This window comes from Lissotriton vulgaris, chromosome 4_1 (genome assembly GCF_964263255.1).
Source record: "Lissotriton vulgaris chromosome 4_1, aLisVul1.2, whole genome shotgun sequence".
Taxonomy (NCBI): domain Eukaryota; kingdom Metazoa; phylum Chordata; class Amphibia; order Caudata; family Salamandridae; genus Lissotriton; species Lissotriton vulgaris.
In genome coordinates, this window is record NC_141691.1 from 537,703,785 (window position 1) to 537,725,131 (window position 21,347).

General features: G+C 33.3%; 15 non-coding genes across 15 annotated transcripts; 6 read left to right on the forward strand and 9 right to left on the reverse strand.

Annotated features, from left to right (window-relative positions):
- Positions 1-569: 569 nt before the first annotated feature.
- Positions 570-641, reverse strand: TRNAQ-CUG (transfer RNA glutamine (anticodon CUG)). The gene has a single exon. It is a non-coding gene; the product is annotated as a tRNA-Gln (tRNA).
- Positions 642-2,190: 1,549 nt separating this feature from the next.
- TRNAQ-UUG (transfer RNA glutamine (anticodon UUG)) lies at positions 2,191-2,262 on the forward strand. The gene has a single exon. It is a non-coding gene; the product is annotated as a tRNA-Gln (tRNA).
- An 826-nt stretch (positions 2,263-3,088) lies between these two features.
- Positions 3,089-3,160, reverse strand: TRNAQ-CUG (transfer RNA glutamine (anticodon CUG)). The gene has a single exon. It is a non-coding gene; the product is annotated as a tRNA-Gln (tRNA).
- A 1,548-nt stretch (positions 3,161-4,708) lies between these two features.
- Positions 4,709-4,780, forward strand: TRNAQ-UUG (transfer RNA glutamine (anticodon UUG)). The gene has a single exon. It is a non-coding gene; the product is annotated as a tRNA-Gln (tRNA).
- An 826-nt stretch (positions 4,781-5,606) lies between these two features.
- TRNAQ-CUG (transfer RNA glutamine (anticodon CUG)) lies at positions 5,607-5,678 on the reverse strand. The gene has a single exon. It is a non-coding gene; the product is annotated as a tRNA-Gln (tRNA).
- Positions 5,679-8,123: 2,445 nt separating this feature from the next.
- Positions 8,124-8,195, reverse strand: TRNAH-AUG (transfer RNA histidin (anticodon AUG)). The gene has a single exon. It is a non-coding gene; the product is annotated as a tRNA-His (tRNA).
- A 1,548-nt stretch (positions 8,196-9,743) lies between these two features.
- Positions 9,744-9,815, forward strand: TRNAQ-UUG (transfer RNA glutamine (anticodon UUG)). The gene has a single exon. It is a non-coding gene; the product is annotated as a tRNA-Gln (tRNA).
- An 826-nt stretch (positions 9,816-10,641) lies between these two features.
- Positions 10,642-10,713, reverse strand: TRNAQ-CUG (transfer RNA glutamine (anticodon CUG)). Its single transcript has one exon. It is a non-coding gene; the product is annotated as a tRNA-Gln (tRNA).
- Positions 10,714-13,158: 2,445 nt separating this feature from the next.
- Positions 13,159-13,230, reverse strand: TRNAH-AUG (transfer RNA histidin (anticodon AUG)). The gene has a single exon. It is a non-coding gene; the product is annotated as a tRNA-His (tRNA).
- A 1,548-nt stretch (positions 13,231-14,778) lies between these two features.
- On the forward strand, positions 14,779-14,850 carry TRNAQ-UUG (transfer RNA glutamine (anticodon UUG)). The gene has a single exon. It is a non-coding gene; the product is annotated as a tRNA-Gln (tRNA).
- An 826-nt stretch (positions 14,851-15,676) lies between these two features.
- On the reverse strand, positions 15,677-15,748 carry TRNAQ-CUG (transfer RNA glutamine (anticodon CUG)). The gene has a single exon. It is a non-coding gene; the product is annotated as a tRNA-Gln (tRNA).
- A 1,548-nt stretch (positions 15,749-17,296) lies between these two features.
- Positions 17,297-17,368, forward strand: TRNAQ-UUG (transfer RNA glutamine (anticodon UUG)). Its single transcript has one exon. It is a non-coding gene; the product is annotated as a tRNA-Gln (tRNA).
- Positions 17,369-18,194: 826 nt separating this feature from the next.
- Positions 18,195-18,266, reverse strand: TRNAQ-CUG (transfer RNA glutamine (anticodon CUG)). The gene has a single exon. It is a non-coding gene; the product is annotated as a tRNA-Gln (tRNA).
- Positions 18,267-19,814: 1,548 nt separating this feature from the next.
- TRNAQ-UUG (transfer RNA glutamine (anticodon UUG)) lies at positions 19,815-19,886 on the forward strand. Its single transcript has one exon. It is a non-coding gene; the product is annotated as a tRNA-Gln (tRNA).
- Positions 19,887-20,712: 826 nt separating this feature from the next.
- On the reverse strand, positions 20,713-20,784 carry TRNAQ-CUG (transfer RNA glutamine (anticodon CUG)). The gene has a single exon. It is a non-coding gene; the product is annotated as a tRNA-Gln (tRNA).
- Between the last annotated feature and the right edge of the window lie 563 nt (positions 20,785-21,347).

Sequence of the window (21,347 nt, forward strand, 5' to 3'; positions counted from 1 at the left end):
TTGATAAGGGGAACACGGAACTTTTTTAATTGGAAAGCCTTCATTAAAAGAAAACTTGAGGAATCAAATTGTGTATTTTGGGGACAGAAGAGATGAACTTTTAAATAACAATCTTGAAATTAAGACACACAGATATTTACACTCTGTTTTTCTAAAGTAGATCCATAACCACAAAGTAGAATCTTTCGAAAGACATGTCAAATGTATTAATCTGAATTCCTCTTTCAAAGAAATTCACAATTAAATGCTCTGTGTAAGTCAAGAATGTTGTCAGATAAGAAATCAGCAAAATGAACTATCTTATTACTGATCATAAAGATGAGAAGGAAAAGAACCTCTTGCTTAAATTGTGGATGGGAAAGAACAGTTTTTAGTTTTCAGCTTCAGTACTTATGTTTATGAATAATTCATTTCTTTATATTGTATTATCACTATCTAGATGGATATAGCCATGTGTACATAGATACATACTTATACGTTGATAAGTTTCAGTATAAAACTTTGACGTTATGTTTTTCCAAGTCCAAATTCTAAGAAATTAGTGAAATATTAAATCTCATAATTCAAGCAGGTCCCACCGAGATTTGAACTCGGATCGCTGGATTCAGAGTCCATAGTGCTAACCATTACACCATGGAACCCTGCCATACATGAGGGATTTTTCCATTGAGACAAAAGAGAGCGCATCAGTGCGGGGGCTTTTCTTACATTGATGAAAAGATATCTCAGTTGAATGCTCATAGTGTAAAGAGCTATAATGTGATTTGATTCTTTTCAGCTGCATTCTCCATAACAGTGTTAAATGTGCAAACGTTTATCAGGAAATGCAATTTACAAAATAATGATCATATTTGACTGAAGAATATTAAAACATTCTACATTTCCAAACTACTACATCCATTTCTCTGTCTCTCACATGGGTGGCTCCAAAGAGCAACGCTTGGCACTTTGGACTTTGCATGCAAAGGTACCAGTCCAATTCTTTGAGGTACTATTTTACTAATCTCGACCTTTTACATTTCTGTCATCTTTTGTTATTGATAGCTCCAATCCAACACCAGTAGGTTGAAAGAGACAAATGTTGACTCCTTTCAAAATGTCCAACAGCTTGAACAAGTTACAGAAATACGAACTTTATAATACACATAACATCACATTCCTACACAAAATAGTGCGACATTACAAAATCCTATCCTGTTTTTCTCAAATGCATTTCAGAGGGCTGATTCCCAGCATTCCTTTTTGAAGATTTCCACACTATTGATAAGGCGAATATAGCACATTTTGAAAGAGATGTGTTCTTAAATCAAACCTAGAGAACCACAATGACGGTATCATTCAGATAGTACAAATGTTTTTTGTATATTAGTATTGAAATTGTGAAATAAAACATTTCTCATGCTGATTTTCAACAGTCGATCTGCAATCATGAAATATAAGCTTTTGCTTGGAGGCCTCAAAGGTACTGATCTAATTTTCTTTTTTAGAATTATTCACAGATCGTATGATATGCTTTGTACAAATCAACTATGTTGTTAGATCAAAATTGATTAAAAAGTGACTATCTCAATTTCAGGACATATAGAAGAGGAAGGAGAAGAGGCTCATGTTTCAAATGCGGACAGGCAACAACTGTTCATTATTTTCACCTCTATTAATTATATGTATTTTTATAATGTATATATTTATATTTTCCGATAAATATACATAGACATATAGCGATATATAGGGAGATACATACATATAAGTTGATACGTACAAGTTTATAAGTAAATGAGATGTTTTTCCAATTAATACTTCTAAGAACTGAATGGAAAAAAAATCGTAAAGTTTAGATAAGTCCCACTGAGCTTTGTACTTAGATCCCTGTTTTCAGAGTCCAGATTGACAAGCATAACACCATCAACCCACCTGTACCAGGTTGAGCTTTCCATTTTGGCAGAAGAGATTGCATTCACGGGGGAATCTTATCTTTTATTGCAAAATCTTATCTCACATAAAAAGTACTGTTCAACAGAGTCATAGCGTTACTTGAGTCCTTTGTGCAACATCCTTCCCTAACATAGTTCAATAGGCAAAAGTTGAACAGAATAGAAAAGTTATATAATTCTGTTTGTCTTTGACTGTAGAAAATAAAAAAATGTGAAATGTCCACATTGCTGCAGCAATTTGCTCCCCTGTCACATGGGAGGTTCCATGGTGTAATGGTTAGCACTTTGGACTTTGAATCCAAGGATCCGAGTTCAAATCTCGGTGGGACCACTTTCATGACTTATGACCAAATCTTTTTCTGTCAAGTGTATTCATAAATATCATAAATCTAACACGGGTAGAGTGAAACATTGATTTATTGATTGTATTTTTAAAGTCTATTTGATGTGAGCAAATGATAGAACTTTTAGAAAACATGGAAATAAAATGGCTCAAAATAATGAGATATTTTGTGAGCTGACTCTGTTTTCTCAACTCATCACAAGAGGCTGATCCAAGATATTACTTGTTTAAAAACTTACTGTTATTGATAAGGGGAACACAGAACTTTTTTAATTGGAAAGCCTTCATTAAAAGAAAACTTGAGGAATCAAATTGTGTATTTTGGGGACAGAAGAGATGAACTTTTAAATAACAATCTTGAAATTAAGACACACAGATATTTACACTCTGTTTTTCTAAAGTAGATCCATAACCACAAAGTAGAATCTTTCGAAAGACATGTCAAATGTATTAATCTGAATTCCTCTTTCAAAGAAATTCACAATTAAATGCTCTGTGTAAGTCAAGAATGTTGTCAGATAAGAAATCAGCAAAATGAACTATCTTATTACTGATCATAAAGATGAGAAAGGAAAAGAACCTCTTGCTTAAATTGTGGATGGGAAAGAACAGTTTTTAGTTTTCAGCTTCAGTACTTATGTTTATGAATAATTCATTTCTTTATATTGTATTATCACTATCTAGATGGATATAGCCATGTGTACATAGATACATACTTATACGTTGATAAGTTTCAGTATAAAACTTTGACGTTATGTTTTTCCAAGTCCAAATTCTAAGAAATTAGTGAAATATTAAATCTCATAATTCAAGCAGGTCCCACCGAGATTTGAACTCGGATCGCTGGATTCAGAGTCCATAGTGCTAACCATTACACCATGGAACCCTGCCATACATGAGGGATTTTTCCATTGAGACAAAAGAGAGCGCATCAGTGCGGGGGCTTTTCTTACATTGATGAAAAGATATCTCAGTTGAATGCTCATAGTGTAAAGAGCTATAATGTGATTTGATTCTTTTCAGCTGCATTCTCCATAACAGTGTTAAATGTGCAAACGTTTATCAGGAAATGCAATTTACAAAATATTGATCATATTTGACTGAAGAATATTAAAACATTCTACATTTCCAAACTACTACATCCATTTCTCTGTCTCTCACATGGGTGGCTCCAAAGAGCAACGCTTGGCACTTTGGACTTTGCATGCAAAGGTACCAGTCCAATTCTTTGAGGTACTATTTTACTAATCTCGACCTTTTACATTTCTGTCATCTTTTGTTATTGATAGCTCCAATCCAACACCAGTAGGTTGAAAGAGACAAATGTTGACTCCTTTCAAAATGTCCAACAGCTTGAACAAGTTACAGAAATACGAACTTTATAATACACATAACATCACATTCCTACACAAAATAGTGCGACATTACAAAATCCTATCCTGTTTTTCTCAAATGCATTTCAGAGGGCTGATTCCCAGCATTCCTTTTTGAAGATTTCCACACTATTGATAAGGCGAATATAGCACATTTTGAAAGAGATGTGTTCTTAAATCAAACCTAGAGAACCACAATGACGGTATCATTCAGATAGTACAAATGTTTTTTGTATATTAGTATTGAAATTGTGAAATAAAACATTTCTCATGCTGATTTTCAACAGTCGATCTGCAATCATGAAATATAAGCTTTTGCTTGGAGGCCTCAAAGGTACTGATCTAATTTTCTTTTTTAGAATTATTCACAGATCGTATGATATGCTTTGTACAAATCAACTATGTTGTTAGATCAAAATTGATTAAAAAGTGACTATCTCAATTTCAGGACATATAGAAGAGGAAGGAGAAGAGGCTCATGTTTCAAATGCGGACAGGCAACAACTGTTCATTATTTTCACCTCTATTAATTATATGTATTTTTATAATGTATATATTTATATTTTCCGATAAATATACATAGACATATAGCGATATATAGGGAGATACATACATATAAGTTGATACGTACAAGTTTATAAGTAAATGAGATGTTTTTCCAATTAATACTTCTAAGAACTGAATGGAAAAAAAATCGTAAAGTTTAGATAAGTCCCACTGAGCTTTGTACTTAGATCCCTGTTTTCAGAGTCCAGATTGACAAGCATAACACCATCAACCCACCTGTACCAGGTTGAGCTTTCCATTTTGGCAGAAGAGATTGCATTCACGGGGGAATCTTATCTTTTATTGCAAAATCTTATCTCACATAAAAAGTACTGTTCAACAGAGTCATAGCGTTACTTGAGTCCTTTGTGCAACATCCTTCCCTAACATAGTTCAATAGGCAAAAGTTGAACAGAATAGAAAAGTTATATAATTCTGTTTGTCTTTGACTGTAGAAAATAAAAAATGTGAAATGTCCACATTGCTGCAGCAATTTGCTCCCCTGTCACATGGGAGGTTCCATGGTGTAATGGTTAGCACTTTGGACTTTGAATCCAAGGATCCGAGTTCAAATCTCGGTGGGACCACTTTCATGACTTATGACCAAATCTTTTTCTGTCAAGTGTATTCATAAATATCATAAATCTAACACGGGTAGAGTGAAACATTGATTTATTGATTGTATTTTTAAAGTCTATTTGATGTGAGCAAATGATAGAACTTTTAGAAAACATGGAAATAAAATGGCTCAAAATAATGAGATATTTTGTGAGCTGACTCTGTTTTCTCAACTCATCACAAGAGGCTGATCCAAGATATTACTTGTTTAAAAACTTACTGTTATTGATAAGGGGAACACGGAACTTTTTTAATTGGAAAGCCTTCATTAAAAGAAAACTTGAGGAATCAAATTGTGTATTTTGGGGACAGAAGAGATGAACTTTTAAATAACAATCTTGAAATTAAGACACACAGATATTTACACTCTGTTTTTCTAAAGTAGATCCATAACCACAAAGTAGAATCTTTCGAAAGACATGTCAAATGTATTAATCTGAATTCCTCTTTCAAAGAAATTCACAATTAAATGCTCTGTGTAAGTCAAGAATGTTGTCAGATAAGAAATCAGCAAAATGAACTATCTTATTACTGATCATAAAGATGAGAAAGGAAAAGAACCTCTTGCTTAAATTGTGGATGGGAAAGAACAGTTTTTAGTTTTCAGCTTCAGTACTTATGTTTATGAATAATTCATTTCTTTATATTGTATTATCACTATCTAGATGGATATAGCCATGTGTACATAGATACATACTTATACGTTGATAAGTTTCAGTATAAAACTTTGACGTTATGTTTTTCCAAGTCCAAATTCTAAGAAATTAGTGAAATATTAAATCTCATAATTCAAGCAGGTCCCACCGAGATTTGAACTCGGATCGCTGGATTCAGAGTCCATAGTGCTAACCATTACACCATGGAACCCTGCCATACATGAGGGATTTTTCCATTGAGACAAAAGAGAGCGCATCAGTGCGGGGGCTTTTCTTACATTGATGAAAAGATATCTCAGTTGAATGCTCATAGTGTAAAGAGCTATAATGTGATTTGATTCTTTTCAGCTGCATTCTCCATAACAGTGTTAAATGTGCAAACGTTTATCAGGAAATGCAATTTACAAAATAATGATCATATTTGACTGAAGAATATTAAAACATTCTACATTTCCAAACTACTACATCCATTTCTCTGTCTCTCACATGGGTGGCTCCAAAGAGCAACGCTTGGCACTTTGGACTTTGCATGCAAAGGTACCAGTCCAATTCTTTGAGGTACTATTTTACTAATCTCGACCTTTTACATTTCTGTCATCTTTTGTTATTGATAGCTCCAATCCAACACCAGTAGGTTGAAAGAGACAAATGTTGACTCCTTTCAAAATGTCCAACAGCTTGAACAAGTTACAGAAATACGAACTTTATAATACACATAACATCACATTCCTACACAAAATAGTGCGACATTACAAAATCCTATCCTGTTTTTCTCAAATGCATTTCAGAGGGCTGATTCCCAGCATTCCTTTTTGAAGATTTCCACACTATTGATAAGGCGAATATAGCACATTTTGAAAGAGATGTGTTCTTAAATCAAACCTAGAGAACCACAATGACGGTATCATTCAGATAGTACAAATGTTTTTTGTATATTAGTATGGAAATTGTGAAATAAAACATTTCTCATGCTGATTTTCAACAGTCGATCTGCAATCATGAAATATAAGCTTTTGCTTGGAGGCCTCAAAGGTACTGATCTAATTTTCTTTTTTAGAATTATTCACAGATCGTATGATATGCTTTGTACAAATCAACTATGTTGTTAGATCAAAATTGATTAAAAAGTGACTATCTCAATTTCAGGACATATAGAAGAGGAAGGAGAAGAGGCTCATGTTTCAAATGCGGACAGGCAACAACTGTTCATTATTTTCACCTCTATTAATTATATGTATTTTTATAATGTATATATTTATATTTTCCGATAAATATACATAGACATATAGCGATATATAGGGAGATACATACATATAAGTTGATACGTACAAGTTTATAAGTAAATGAGATGTTTTTCCAATTAATACTTCTAAGAACTGAATGGAAAAAAAATCGTAAAGTTTAGATAAGTCCCACTGAGCTTTGTACTTAGATCCCTGTTTTCAGAGTCCAGATTGACAAGCATAACACCATCAACCCACCTGTACCAGGTTGAGCTTTCCATTTTGGCAGAAGAGATTGCATTCACGGGGGAATCTTATCTTTTATTGCAAAATCTTATCTCACATAAAAAGTACTGTTCAACAGAGTCATAGCGTTACTTGAGTCCTTTGTGCAACATCCTTCCCTAACATAGTTCAATAGGCAAAAGTTGAACAGAATAGAAAAGTTATATAATTCTGTTTGTCTTTGACTGTGGAAAATAAAAAATGTGAAATGTCCACATTGCTGCAGCAATTTGCTCCCCTGTCACATGGGAGGTTCCATGGTGTAATGGTTAGTACTTTGGACTTTGAATCCAAGGATCCGAGTTCAAATCTCAGTGGGACCACTTTCATGACTTATGACCAAATCTTTTTCTGTCAAGTGTATTCATAAATATCATAAATCTAACATGGGTAGAGTGAAACATTGATTTATTGATTGTATTTTTAAAGTCTATTTGATGTGAGCAAATGATAGAACTTTTAGAAAACATGGAAATAAAATGGCTCAAAATAATGAGATATTTTGTGAGCTGACTCTGTTTTCTCAACTCATCACAAGAGGCTGATCCAAGATATTACTTGTTTAAATCTTACTGTTATTGATAAGGGGAACACGGAACTTTTTTAATTGGAAAGCCTTCATTAAAAGAAAACTTGAGGAATCAAATTGTGTATTTTGGGGACAGAAGAGATGAACTTTTAAATAACAATCTTGAAATTAAGACACACAGATATTTACACTCTGTTTTTCTAAAGTAGATCCATAACCACAAAGTAGAATCTTTCGAAAGACATGTCAAATGTATTAATCTGAATTCCTCTTTCAAAGAAATTCACAATTAAATGCACTGTGTAAGTCAAGAATGTTGTCAGATAAGAAATCAGCAAAATTAACTATCTTATTACTGATCATAAAGATGAGAAAGGAAAATAACCTCTTGCTTAAATTGTGGATGGGAAAGAACAGTTTTTAGTTTTCAGCTTCAGTACTTATGTTTATGAATAATTCATTTCTTTATACTGTATTATCACTATCTAGATGGATATAGCCATGTGTACATAGATACATACTTATACGTTGATAAGTTTCAGTATAAAACTTTGACGTTATGTTTTTCCAAGTCCAAATTCTAAGAAATTAGTGAAATATTAAATCTCATAATTCAAGCAGGTCCCACCGAGATTTAAACTCGGATCGCTGGATTCATAGTCCAGAGTGCTAACCATTACACCATGGAACCCTGCCATACATGAGGGATTTTTCCATTGAGACAAAAGAGAGCGCATCAGTGCGGGGGCTTTTCTTACATTGATGAAAAGATATCTCAGTTGAATGCTCATAGTGTAAAGAGCTATAATGTGATTTGATTCTTTTCAGCTGCATTCTCCATAACAGTGTTAAATGTGCAAACGTTTATCAGGAAATGCAATTTACAAAATAATGATCATATTTGACTGAAGAATATTAAAACATTCTACATTTCCAAACTACTACATCCATTTCTCTGTCTCTCACATGGGTGGCTCCAAAGAGCAACAGTTGGCACTTTGGACTTTGCATGCAAAGGTACCAGTCCAATTGTTTGAGGTACTATTTTACTAATCTCGACCTTTTACATTTCTGTCATCTTTTGTTATTGATAGCTCCAATCCAACACCAGTAGGTTGAAAGAGAAAAATGTTGAATCCTTTCAAAATGTCCAACAGCTTGAACAAGTTACAGAAATACGAACTTTATAATACACATAACATCACATTCCTACACAAAATAGTGCGACATTACAAAATCCTATCCTGTTTTTCTCAAATGCATTTCAGAGGGCTGATTCCCAGCATTCCTTTTTGAAGATTTCCACACTATTGATAAGGCGAACATAGCACATTTTGAAAGAGATGTGTTCTTAAATCAAACCTAGAGAACCACAATGACGGTATCATTCAGATAGTACAAATGTTTTTTGTATATTAGTATGGAAATTGTGAAATAAAACATTTCTCATGCTGATTTTCAACAGTCGATCTGCAATCATGAAATATAAGCTTTTGCTTGGAGGCCTCAAAGGTACTGATCTAATTTTCTTTTTTAGAATTATTCACAGATCGTATGATATGCTTTGTACAAATCAACTATGTTGTTAGATCAAAATTGATTAAAAAGTGACTATCTCAATTTCAGGACATATAGAAGAGGAAGGAGAAGAAGCTCATGTTTCAAATGCGGAGAGGCAACAACTGTTCATTATTTTCACCTCTATTAATTATATGTATTTTTATAATGTATATATTTATATTTTCCAATAAATATACATAGACATATAGCGATATATAGGGAGATACATACATATAAGTTGATACGTACAAGTTTATAAGTAAATGAGATGTTTTTCCAATTAATACTTCTAAGAACTGAATGGAAAAAAAATCGTAAAGTTTAGATAAGTCCCACTGAGCTTTGTACTTAGATCCCTGTTTTCAGAGTCCAGATTGACAAGCATAACACCATCAACCCACCTGTACCAGGTTGAGCTTTCCATTTTGGCAGAAGAGATTGCATTCACGGGGGAATCTTATCTTTTATTGCAAAATCTTATCTCACATAAAAAGTACTGTTCAACAGAGTCATAGCGTTACTTGAGTCCTTTGTGCAACATCCTTCCCTAACATAGTTCAATAGGCAAAAGTTGAACAGAATAGAAAAGTTATATAATTCTGTTTGTCTTTGACTGTAGAAAATAAAAAATGTGAAATGTCCACATTGCTGCAGCAATTTGCTCCCCTGTCACATGGGAGGTTCCATGGTGTAATGGTTAGCACTTTGGACTTTGAATCCAAGGATCCGAGTTCAAATCTCGGTGGGACCACTTTCATGACTTATGACCAAATCTTTTTCTGTCAAGTGTATTCATAAATATCATAAATCTAACACGGGTAGAGTGAAACATTGATTTATTGATTGTATTTTTAAAGTCTATTTGATGTGAGCAAATGATAGAACTTTTAGAAAACATGGAAATAAAATGGCTCAAAATAATGAGATATTTTGTGAGCTGACTCTGTTTTCTCAACTCATCACAAGAGGCTGATCCAAGATATTACTTGTTTAAAAACTTACTGTTATTGATAAGGGGAACACGGAACTTTTTTAATTGGAAAGCCTTCATTAAAAGAAAACTTGAGGAATCAAATTGTGTATTTTGGGGACAGAAGAGATGAACTTTTAAATAACAATCTTGAAATTAAGACACACAGATATTTACACTCTGTTTTTCTAAAGTAGATCCATAACCACAAAGTAGAATCTTTCGAAAGACATGTCAAATGTATTAATCTGAATTCCTCTTTCAAAGAAATTCACAATTAAATGCTCTGTGTAAGTCAAGAATGTTGTCAGATAAGAAATCAGCAAAATGAACTATCTTATTACTGATCATAAAGATGAGAAAGGAAAAGAACCTCTTGCTTAAATTGTGGATGGGAAAGAACAGTTTTTAGTTTTCAGCTTCAGTACTTATGTTTATGAATAATTCATTTCTTTATATTGTATTATCACTATCTAGATGGATATAGCCATGTGTACATAGATACATACTTATACGTTGATAAGTTTCAGTATAAAACTTTGACGTTATGTTTTTCCAAGTCCAAATTCTAAGAAATTAGTGAAATATTAAATCTCATAATTCAAGCAGGTCCCACCGAGATTTGAACTCGGATCGCTGGATTCAGAGTCCATAGTGCTAACCATTACACCATGGAACCCTGCCATACATGAGGGATTTTTCCATTGAGACAAAAGAGAGCGCAGCAGTGCGGGGGCTTTTCTTACATTGATGAAAAGATATCTCAGTTGAATGCTCATAGTGTAAAGAGCTATAATGTGATTTGATTCTTTTCAGCTGCATTCTCCATAACAGTGTTAAATGTGCAAACGTTTATCAGGAAATGCAATTTACAAAATAATGATCATATTTGACTGAAGAATATTAAAACATTCTACATTTCCAAACTACTACATCCATTTCTCTGTCTCTCACATGGGTGGCTCCAAAGAGCAACGCTTGGCACTTTGGACTTTGCATGCAAAGGTACCAGTCCAATTCTTTGAGGTACTATTTTACTAATCTCGACCTTTTACATTTCTGTCATCTTTTGTTATTGATAGCTCCAATCCAACACCAGTAGGTTGAAAGAGACAAATGTTGACTCCTTTCAAAATGTCCAACAGCTTGAACAAGTTACAGAAATACGAACTTTATAATACACATAACATCACATTCCTACACAAAATAGTGCGACATTACAAAATCCTATCCTGTTTTTCTCAAATGCATTTCAGAGGGCTGATTCCCAGCATTCCTTTTTGAAGATTTCCACACTATTGATAAGGCGAATATAGCACATTTTGAAAGAGATGTGTTCTTAAATCAAACCTAGAGAACCACAATGACGGTATCATTCAGATAGTACAAATGTTTTTTGTATATTAGTATGGAAATTGTGAAATAAAACATTTCTCATGCTGATTTTCAACAGTCGATCTGCAATCATGAAATATAAGCTTTTGCTTGGAGGCCTCAAAGGTACTGATCTAATTTTCTTTTTTAGAATTATTCACAGATCGTATGATATGCTTTGTACAAATCAACTATGTTGTTAGATCAAAATTGATTAAAAAGTGACTATCTCAATTTCAGGACATATAGAAGAGGAAGGAGAAGAGGCTCATGTTTCAAATGCGGACAGGCAACAACTGTTCATTATTTTCACCTCTATTAATTATATGTATTTTTATAATGTATATATTTATATTTTCCGATAAATATACATAGACATATAGCGATATATAGGGAGATACATACATATAAGTTGATACGTACAAGTTTATAAGTAAATGAGATGTTTTTCCAATTAATACTTCTAAGAACTGAATGGAAAAAAAATCGTAAAGTTTAGATAAGTCCCACTGAGCTTTGTACTTAGATCCCTGTTTTCAGAGTCCAGATTGACAAGCATAACACCATCAACCCACCTGTACCAGGTTGAGCTTTCCATTTTGGCAGAAGAGATTGCATTCACGGGGGAATCTTATCTTTTATTGCAAAATCTTATCTCACATAAAAAGTACTGTTCAACAGAGTCATAGCGTTACTTGAGTCCTTTGTGCAACATCCTTCCCTAACATAGTTCAATAGGCAAAAGTTGAACAGAATAGAAAAGTTATATAATTCTGTTTGTCTTTGACTGTGGAAAATAAAAAATGTGAAATGTCCACATTGCTGCAGCAATTTGCTCCCCTGTCACATGGGAGGTTCCATGGTGTAATGGTTAGTACTTTGGACTTTGAATCCAAGGATCCGAGTTCAAATCTCAGTGGGACCACTTTCATGACTTATGACCAAATCTTTTTCTGTCAAGTGTATTCATAAATATCATAAATCTAACATGGGTAGAGTGAAACATTGATTTATTGATTGTATTTTTAAAGTCTATTTGATGTGAGCAAATGATAGAACTTTTAGAAAACATGGAAATAAAATGGCTCAAAATAATGAGATATTTTGTGAGCTGACTCTGTTTTCTCAACTCATCACAAGAGGCTGATCCAAGATATTACTTGTTTAAATCTTACTGTTATTGATAAGGGGAACACGGAACTTTTTTAATTGGAAAGCCTTCATTAAAAGAAAACTTGAGGAATCAAATTGTGTATTTTGGGGACAGAAGAGATGAACTTTTAAATAACAATCTTGAAATTAAGACACACAGATATTTACACTCTGTTTTTCTAAAGTAGATCCATAACCACAAAGTAGAATCTTTCGAAAGACATGTCAAATGTATTAATCTGAATTCCTCTTTCAAAGAAATTCACAATTAAATGCACTGTGTAAGTCAAGAATGTTGTCAGATAAGAAATCAGCAAAATTAACTATCTTATTACTGATCATAAAGATGAGAAAGGAAAATAACCTCTTGCTTAAATTGTGGATGGGAAAGAACAGTTTTTAGTTTTCAGCTTCAGTACTTATGTTTATGAATAATTCATTTCTTTATACTGTATTATCACTATCTAGATGGATATAGCCATGTGTACATAGATACATACTTATACGTTGATAAGTTTCAGTATAAAACTTTGACGTTATGTTTTTCCAAGTCCAAATTCTAAGAAATTAGTGAAATATTAAATCTCATAATTCAAGCAGGTCCCACCGAGATTTAAACTCGGATCGCTGGATTCATAGTCCAGAGTGCTAACCATTACACCATGGAACCCTGCCATACATGAGGGATTTTTCCATTGAGACAAAAGAGAGCGCATCAGTGCGGGGGCTTTTCTTACATTGATGAAAAGATATCTCAGTTGAATGCTCATAGTGTAAAGAGCTATAATGTGATTTGATTCTTTTCAGCTGCATTCTCCATAACAGTGTTAAATGTGCAAACGTTTATCAGGAAATGCAATTTACAAAATAATGATCATATTTGACTGAAGAATATTAAAACATTCTACATTTCCAAACTACTACATCCATTTCTCTGTCTCTCACATGGGTGGCTCCAAAGAGCAACAGTTGGCACTTTGGACTTTGCATGCAAAGGTACCAGTCCAATTGTTTGAGGTACTATTTTACTAATCTCGACCTTTTACATTTCTGTCATCTTTTGTTATTGATAGCTCCAATCCAACACCAGTAGGTTGAAAGAGAAAAATGTTGAATCCTTTCAAAATGTCCAACAGCTTGAACAAGTTACAGAAATACGAACTTTATAATACACATAACATCACATTCCTACACAAAATAGTGCGACATTACAAAATCCTATCCTGTTTTTCTCAAATGCATTTCAGAGGGCTGATTCCCAGCATTCCTTTTTGAAGATTTCCACACTATTGATAAGGCGAACATAGCACATTTTGAAAGAGATGTGTTCTTAAATCAAACCTAGAGAACCACAATGACGGTATCATTCAGATAGTACAAATGTTTTTTGTATATTAGTATGGAAATTGTGAAATAAAACATTTCTCATGCTGATTTTCAACAGTCGATCTGCAATCATGAAATATAAGCTTTTGCTTGGAGGCCTCAAAGGTACTGATCTAATTTTCTTTTTTAGAATTATTCACAGATCGTATGATATGCTTTGTACAAATCAACTATGTTGTTAGATCAAAATTGATTAAAAAGTGACTATCTCAATTTCAGGACATATAGAAGAGGAAGGAGAAGAAGCTCATGTTTCAAATGCGGAGAGGCAACAACTGTTCATTATTTTCACCTCTATTAATTATATGTATTTTTATAATGTATATATTTATATTTTCCAATAAATATACATAGACATATAGCGATATATAGGGAGATACATACATATAAGTTGATACGTACAAGTTTATAAGTAAATGAGATGTTTTTCCAATTAATACTTCTAAGAACTGAATGGAAAAAAAATCGTAAAGTTTAGATAAGTCCCACTGAGCTTTGTACTTAGATCCCTGTTTTCAGAGTCCAGATTGACAAGCATAACACCATCAACCCACCTGTACCAGGTTGAGCTTTCCATTTTGGCAGAAGAGATTGCATTCACGGGGGAATCTTATCTTTTATTGCAAAATCTTATCTCACATAAAAAGTACTGTTCAACAGAGTCATAGCGTTACTTGAGTCCTTTGTGCAACATCCTTCCCTAACATAGTTCAATAGGCAAAAGTTGAACAGAATAGAAAAGTTATATAATTCTGTTTGTCTTTGACTGTAGAAAATAAAAAATGTGAAATGTCCACATTGCTGCAGCAATTTGCTCCCCTGTCACATGGGAGGTTCCATGGTGTAATGGTTAGCACTTTGGACTTTGAATCCAAGGATCCGAGTTCAAATCTCGGTGGGACCACTTTCATGACTTATGACCAAATCTTTTTCTGTCAAGTGTATTCATAAATATCATAAATCTAACACGGGTAGAGTGAAACATTGATTTATTGATTGTATTTTTAAAGTCTATTTGATGTGAGCAAATGATAGAACTTTTAGAAAACATGGAAATAAAATGGCTCAAAATAATGAGATATTTTGTGAGCTGACTCTGTTTTCTCAACTCATCACAAGAGGCTGATCCAAGATATTACTTGTTTAAAAACTTACTGTTATTGATAAGGGGAACACGGAACTTTTTTAATTGGAAAGCCTTCATTAAAAGAAAACTTGAGGAATCAAATTGTGTATTTTGGGGACAGAAGAGATGAACTTTTAAATAACAATCTTGAAATTAAGACACACAGATATTTACACTCTGTTTTTCTAAAGTAGATCCATAACCACAAAGTAGAATCTTTCGAAAGACATGTCAAATGTATTAATCTGAATTCCTCTTTCAAAGAAATTCACAATTAAATGCTCTGTGTAAGTCAAGAATGTTGTCAGATAAGAAATCAGCAAAATGAACTATCTTATTACTGATCATAAAGATGAGAAAGGAAAAGAACCTCTTGCTTAAATTGTGGATGGGAAAGAACAGTTTTTAGTTTTCAGCTTCAGTACTTATGTTTATGAATAATTCATTTCTTTATATTGTATTATCACTATCTAGATGGATATAGCCATGTGTACATAGATACATACTTATACGTTGATAAGTTTCAGTATAAAACTTTGACGTTATGTTTTTCCAAGTCCAAATTCTAAGAAATTAGTGAAATATTAAATCTCATAATTCAAGCAGGTCCCACCGAGATTTGAACTCGGATCGCTGGATTCAGAGTCCATAGTGCTAACCATTACACCATGGAACCCTGCCATACATGAGGGATTTTTCCATTGAGACAAAAGAGAGCGCAGCAGTGCGGGGGCTTTTCTTACATTGATGAAAAGATATCTCAGTTGAATGCTCATAGTGTAAAGAGCTATAATGTGATTTGATTCTTTTCAGCTGCATTCTCCATAACAGTGTTAAATGTGCAAACGTTTATCAGGAAATGCAATTTACAAAATAATGATCATATTTGACTGAAGAATATTAAAACATTCTACATTTCCAAACTACTACATCCATTTCTCTGTCTCTCACATGGGTGGCTCCAAAGAGCAACGCTTGGCACTTTGGACTTTGCATGCAAAGGTACCAGTCCAATTCTTTGAGGTACTATTTTACTAATCTCGACCTTTTACATTTCTGTCATCTTTTGTTATTGATAGCTCCAATCCAACACCAGTAGGTTGAAAGAGACAAATGTTGACTCCTTTCAAAATGTCCAACAGCTTGAACAAGTTACAGAAATACGAACTTTATAATACACATAACATCACATTCCTACACAAAATAGTGCGACATTACAAAATCCTATCCTGTTTTTCTCAAATGCATTTCAGAGGGCTGATTCCCAGCATTCCTTTTTGAAGATTTCCACACTATTGATAAGGCGAATATAGCACATTTTGAAAGAGATGTGTTCTTAAATCAAACCTAGAGAACCACAATGACGGTATCATTCAGATAGTACAAATGTTTTTTGTATATTAGTATTGAAATTGTGAAATAAAACATTTCTCATGCTGATTTTCAACAGTCGATCTGCAATCATGAAATATAAGCTTTTGCTTGGAGGCCTCAAAGGTACTGATCTAATTTTCTTTTTTAGAATTATTCACAGATCGTATGATATGCTTTGTACAAATCAACTATGTTGTTAGATCAAAATTGATTAAAAAGTGACTATCTCAATTTCAGGACATATAGAAGAGGAAGGAGAAGAAGCTCATGTTTCAAATGCGGAGAGGCAACAACTGTTCATTATTTTCACCTCTATTAATTATATGTATTTTTATAATGTATATATTTATATTTTCCAATAAATATACATAGACATATAGCGATATATAGGGAGATACATACATATAAGTTGATACGTACAAGTTTATAAGTAAATGAGATGTTTTTCCAATTAATACTTCTAAGAACTGAATGGAAAAAAAATCGTAAAGTTTAGATAAGTCCCACTGAGCTTTGTACTTAGATCCCTGTTTTCAGAGTCCAGATTGACAAGCATAACACCATCAACCCACCTGTACCAGGTTGAGCTTTCCATTTTGGCAGAAGAGATTGCATTCACGGGGGAATCTTATCTTTTATTGCAAAATCTTATCTCACATAAAAAGTACTGTTCAACAGAGTCATAGCGTTACTTGAGTCCTTTGTGCAACATCCTTCCCTAACATAGTTCAATAGGCAAAAGTTGAACAGAATAGAAAAGTTATATAATTCTGTTTGTCTTTGACTGTAGAAAATAAAAAATGTGAAATGTCCACATTGCTGCAGCAATTTGCTCCCCTGTCACATGGGAGGTTCCATGGTGTAATGGTTAGCACTTTGGACTTTGAATCCAAGGATCCGAGTTCAAATCTCGGTGGGACCACTTTCATGACTTATGACCAAATCTTTTTCTGTCAAGTGTATTCATAAATATCATAAATCTAACACGGGTAGAGTGAAACATTGATTTATTGATTGTATTTTTAAAGTCTATTTGATGTGAGCAAATGATAGAACTTTTAGAAAACATGGAAATAAAATGGCTCAAAATAATGAGATATTTTGTGAGCTGACTCTGTTTTCTCAACTCATCACAAGAGGCTGATCCAAGATATTACTTGTTTAAAAACTTACTGTTATTGATAAGGGGAACACGGAACTTTTTTAATTGGAAAGCCTTCATTAAAAGAAAACTTGAGGAATCAAATTGTGTATTTTGGGGACAGAAGAGATGAACTTTTAAATAACAATCTTGAAATTAAGACACACAGATATTTACACTCTGTTTTTCTAAAGTAGATCCATAACCACAAAGTAGAATCTTTCGAAAGACATGTCAAATGTATTAATCTGAATTCCTCTTTCAAAGAAATTCACAATTAAATGCTCTGTGTAAGTCAAGAATGTTGTCAGATAAGAAATCAGCAAAATGAACTATCTTATTACTGATCATAAAGATGAGAAAGGAAAAGAACCTCTTGCTTAAATTGTGGATGGGAAAGAACAGTTTTTAGTTTTCAGCTTCAGTACTTATGTTTATGAATAATTCATTTCTTTATATTGTATTATCACTATCTAGATGGATATAGCCATGTGTACATAGATACATACTTATACGTTGATAAGTTTCAGTATAAAACTTTGACGTTATGTTTTTCCAAGTCCAAATTCTAAGAAATTAGTGAAATATTAAATCTCATAATTCAAGCAGGTCCCACCGAGATTTGAACTCGGATCGCTGGATTCAGAGTCCATAGTGCTAACCATTACACCATGGAACCCTGCCATACATGAGGGATTTTTCCATTGAGACAAAAGAGAGCGCATCAGTGCGGGGGCTTTTCTTACATTGATGAAAAGATATCTCAGTTGAATGCTCATAGTGTAAAGAGCTATAATGTGATTTGATTCTTTTCAGCTGCATTCTCCATAACAGTGTTAAATGTGCAAACGTTTATCAGGAAATGCAATTTACAAAATAATGATCATATTTGACTGAAGAATATTAAAACATTCTACATTTCCAAACTACTACATCCATTTCTCTGTCTCTCACATGGGTGGCTCCAAAGAGCAACGCTTGGCACTTTGGACTTTGCATGCAAAGGTACCAGTCCAATTCTTTGAGGTACTATTTTACTAATCTCGACCTTTTACATTTCTGTCATCTTTTGTTATTGATAGCTCCAATCCAACACCAGTAGGTTGAAAGAGACAAATGTTGACTCCTTTCAAAATGTCCAACAGCTTGAACAAGTTACAGAAATACGAACTTTATAATACACATAACATCACATTCCTACACAAAATAGTGCGACATTACAAAATCCTATCCTGTTTTTCTCAAATGCATTTCAGAGGGCTGATTCCCAGCATTCCTTTTTGAAGATTTCCACACTATTGATAAGGCGAATATAGCACATTTTGAAAGAGATGTGTTCTTAAATCAAACCTAGAGAACCACAATGACGGTATCATTCAGATAGTACAAATGTTTTTTGTATATTAGTATTGAAATTGTGAAATAAAACATTTCTCATGCTGATTTTCAACAGTCGATCTGCAATCATGAAATATAAGCTTTTGCTTGGAGGCCTCAAAGGTACTGATCTAATTTTCTTTTTTAGAATTATTCACAGATCGTATGATATGCTTTGTACAAATCAACTATGTTGTTAGATCAAAATTGATTAAAAAGTGACTATCTCAATTTCAGGACATATAGAAGAGGAAGGAGAAGAAGCTCATGTTTCAAATGCGGAGAGGCAACAACTGTTCATTATTTTCACCTCTATTAATTATATGTATTTTTATAATGTATATATTTATATTTTCCAATAAATATACATAGACATATAGCGATATATAGGGAGATACATACATATAAGTTGATACGTACAAGTTTATAAGTAAATGAGATGTTTTTCCAATTAATACTTCTAAGAACTGAATGGAAAAAAAATCGTAAAGTTTAGATAAGTCCCACTGAGCTTTGTACTTAGATCCCTGTTTTCAGAGTCCAGATTGACAAGCATAACACCATCAACCCACCTGTACCAGGTTGAGCTTTCCATTTTGGCAGAAGAGATTGCATTCACGGGGGAATCTTATCTTTTATTGCAAAATCTTATCTCACATAAAAAGTACTGTTCAACAGAGTCATAGCGTTACTTGAGTCCTTTGTGCAACATCCTTCCCTAACATAGTTCAATAGGCAAAAGTTGAACAGAATAGAAAAGTTATATAATTCTGTTTGTCTTTGACTGTAGAAAATAAAAAATGTGAAATGTCCACATTGCTGCAGCAATTTGCTCCCCTGTCACATGGGAGGTTCCATGGTGTAATGGTTAGCACTTTGGACTTTGAATCCAAGGATCCGAGTTCAAATCTCGGTGGGACCACTTTCATGACTTATGACCAAATCTTTTTCTGTCAAGTGTATTCATAAATATCATAAATCTAACACGGGTAGAGTGAAACATTGATTTATTGATTGTATTTTTAAAGTCTATTTGATGTGAGCAAATGATAGAACTTTTAGAAAACATGGAAATAAAATGGCTCAAAATAATGAGATATTTTGTGAGCTGACTCTGTTTTCTCAACTCATCACAAGAGGCTGATCCAAGATATTACTTGTTTAAAAACTTACTGTTATTGATAAGGGGAACACGGAACTTTTTTAATTGGAAAGCCTTCATTAAAAGAAAACTTGAGGAATCAAATTGTGTATTTTGGGGACAGAAGAGATGAACTTTTAAATAACAATCTTGAAATTAAGACACACAGATATTTACACTCTGTTTTTCTAAAGTAGATCCATAACCACAAAGTAGAATCTTTCGAAAGACATGTCAAATGTATTAATCTGAATTCCTCTTTCAAAGAAATTCACAATTAAATGCTCTGTGTAAGTCAAGAATGTTGTCAGATAAGAAATCAGCAAAATGAACTATCTTATTACTGATCATAAAGATGAGAAAGGAAAAGAACCTCTTGCTTAAATTGTGGATGGGAAAGAACAGTTTTTAGTTTTCAGCTTCAGTACTTATGTTTATGAATAATTCATTTCTTTATATTGTATTATCACTATCTAGATGGATATAGCCATGTGTACATAGATACATACTTATACGTTGATAAGTTTCAGTATAAAACTTTGACGTTATGTTTTTCCAAGTCCAAATTCTAAGAAATTAGTGAAATATTAAATCTCATAATTCAAGCAGGTCCCACCGAGATTTGAACTCGGATCGCTGGATTCAGAGTCCATAGTGCTAACCATTACACCATGGAACCCTGCCATACATGAGGGATTTTTCCATTGAGACAAAAGAGAGCGCATCAGTGCGGGGGCTTTTCTTACATTGATGAAAAGATATCTCAGTTGAATGCTCATAGTGTAAAGAGCTATAATGTGATTTGATTCTTTTCAGCTGCATTCTCCATAACAGTGTTAAATGTGCAAACGTTTATCAGGAAATGCAATTTACAAAATAATGATCATATTTGACTGAAGAATATTAAAACATTCTACATTTCCAAACTACTACATCCATTTCTCTGTCTCTCACATGGGTGGCTCCAAAGAGCAACGCTTGGCACTTTGGACTTTGCATGCAAAGGTACCAGTCCAATTCTTTGAGGTACTATTTTACTAATCTCGACCTTTTACATTTCTGTCATCTTTTGTTATTGATAGCTCCAATCCAACACCAGTAGGTTGAAAGAGACAAATGTTGACTCCTTTCAAAATGTCCAACAGCTTGAACAAGTTACAGAAATACGAACTTTATAATACACATAACATCACATTCCTACACAAAATAGTGCGACATTACAAAATCCTATCCTGTTTTTCT